Source organism: Musa acuminata, unplaced genomic scaffold (assembly GCF_036884655.1).
Source record: "Musa acuminata AAA Group cultivar baxijiao unplaced genomic scaffold, Cavendish_Baxijiao_AAA HiC_scaffold_463, whole genome shotgun sequence".
NCBI lineage: Eukaryota > Viridiplantae > Streptophyta > Magnoliopsida > Zingiberales > Musaceae > Musa > Musa acuminata.
Window position 1 is genome coordinate 60,001 of NW_027020710.1, and position 2,500 is coordinate 62,500.

Consider the following 2,500-nt stretch of genomic DNA (forward strand, 5'->3'; position numbering starts at 1 on the left):
GGGCCGTTTTGGCCAGTTTTTGGCCTGTTCTTGCATTGCGCGGTGACCGTCGAGAGCGGAGCAAAACGTCAGCCATCTCAGCACCCTGGAACCCCCCGGGTGGCACAGGGCTGGATGGGGCTTTCGTATAGCAGGGACGGTGCTGCCTCTCGCTTCGCTCGCTGTCCGCCGCTCGCCGCTCGCTCGTGCAGCCAAAAATGGCCAGTTTTGGCCCGTTTTTGGGCCGTTTTGGCCAGTTTTTGGCCTGTTCTTGCATTGCGCGGTGACCGTCGAGAGCGGAGCAAAACGTCAGCCATCTCAGCACCCTGGAACCCCCCGGGTGGCACAGGGCTGGATGGGGCTTTCGTATAGCAGGGACGGTGCTGCCTCTCGCTTCGCTCGCTGTCCGCCGCTCGCCGCTCGCTCGTGCAGCCAAAAATGGCCAGTTTTGGCCCGTTTTTGGGCCGTTTTGGCCAGTTTTTGGCCTGTTCTTGCATTGCGCGGTGACCGTCGAGAGCGGAGCAAAACGTCAGCCATCTCAGCACCCTGGAACCCCCCGGGTGGCACAGGGCTGGATGGGGCTTTCGTATAGCAGGGACGGTGCTGCCTCTCGCTTCGCTCGCTGTCCGCCGCTCGCCGCTCGCTCGCGCAGCCAAAAATGGCCAGTTTTGGCCCGTTTTTGGGCCGTTTTGGCCAGTTTTTGGCCTGTTCTTGCATTGCGCGGTGACCGTCGAGAGCGGAGCAAAACGTCAGCCATCTCAGCACCCTGGAACCCCCCGGGTGGCACAGGGCTGGATGGGGCTTTCGTATAGCAGGGACGGTGCTGCCTCTCGCTTCGCTCGCTGTCCGCCGCTCGCCGCTCGCTCGTGCAGCCAAAAATGGCCAGTTTTGGCCCGTTTTTGGGCCGTTTTGGCCAGTTTTTGGCCTGTTCTTGCATTGCGCGGTGACCGTCGAGAGCGGAGCAAAACGTCAGCCATCTCAGCACCCTGGAACCCCCCGGGTGGCACAGGGCTGGATGGGGCTTTCGTATAGCAGGGACGGTGCTGCCTCTCGCTTCGCTCGCTGTCCGCCGCTCGCCGCTCGCTCGTGCAGCCAAAAATGGCCAGTTTTGGCCCGTTTTTGGGCCGTTTTGGCCAGTTTTTGGCCTGTTCTTGCATTGCGCGGTGACCGTCGAGAGCGGAGCAAAACGTCAGCCATCTCAGCACCCTGGAACCCCCCGGGTGGCACAGGGCTGGATGGGGCTTTCGTATAGCAGGGACGGTGCTGCCTCTCGCTTCGCTCGCTGTCCGCCGCTCGCCGCTCGCTCGTGCAGCCAAAAATGGCCAGTTTTGGCCCGTTTTTGGGCCGTTTTGGCCAGTTTTTGGCCTGTTCTTGCATTGCGCGGTGACCGTCGAGAGCGGAGCAAAACGTCAGCCATCTCAGCACCCTGGAACCCCCCGGGTGGCACAGGGCTGGATGGGGCTTTCGTATAGCAGGGACGGTGCTGCCTCTCGCTTCGCTCGCTGTCCGCCGCTCGCCGCTCGCTCGCGCAGCCAAAAATGGCCAGTTTTGGCCCGTTTTTGGGCCGTTTTGGCCAGTTTTTGGCCTGTTCTTGCATTGCGCGGTGACCGTCGAGAGCGGAGCAAAACGTCAGCCATCTCAGCACCCTGGAACCCCCCGGGTGGCACAGGGCTGGATGGGGCTTTCGTATAGCAGGGACGGTGCTGCCTCTCGCTTCGCTCGCTGTCCGCCGCTCGCCGCTCGCTCGTGCAGCCAAAAATGGCCAGTTTTGGCCCGTTTTTGGGCCGTTTTGGCCAGTTTTTGGCCTGTTCTTGCATTGCGCGGTGACCGTCGAGAGCGGAGCAAAACGTCAGCCATCTCAGCACCCTGGAACCCCCCGGGTGGCACAGGGCTGGATGGGGCTTTCGTATAGCAGGGACGGTGCTGCCTCTCGCTTCGCTCGCTGTCCGCCGCTCGCCGCTCGCTCGTGCAGCCAAAAATGGCCAGTTTTGGCCCGTTTTTGGGCCGTTTTGGCCAGTTTTTGGCCTGTTCTTGCATTGCGCGGTGACCGTCGAGAGCGGAGCAAAACGTCAGCCATCTCAGCACCCTGGAACCCCCCGGGTGGCACAGGGCTGGATGGGGCTTTCGTATAGCAGGGACGGTGCTGCCTCTCGCTTCGCTCGCTGTCCGCCGCTCGCCGCTCGCTCGTGCAGCCAAAAATGGCCAGTTTTGGCCCGTTTTTGGGCCGTTTTGGCCAGTTTTTGGCCTGTTCTTGCATTGCGCGGTGACCGTCGAGAGCGGAGCAAAACGTCAGCCATCTCAGCACCCTGGAACCCCCCGGGTGGCACAGGGCTGGATGGGGCTTTCGTATAGCAGGGACGGTGCTGCCTCTCGCTTCGCTCGCTGTCCGCCGCTCGCCGCTCGCTCGCGCAGCCAAAAATGGCCAGTTTTGGCCCGTTTTTGGGCCGTTTTGGCCAGTTTTTGGCCTGTTCTTGCATTGCGCGGTGACCGTCGAGAGCGGAGCAAAACGTCAGCCATCTCA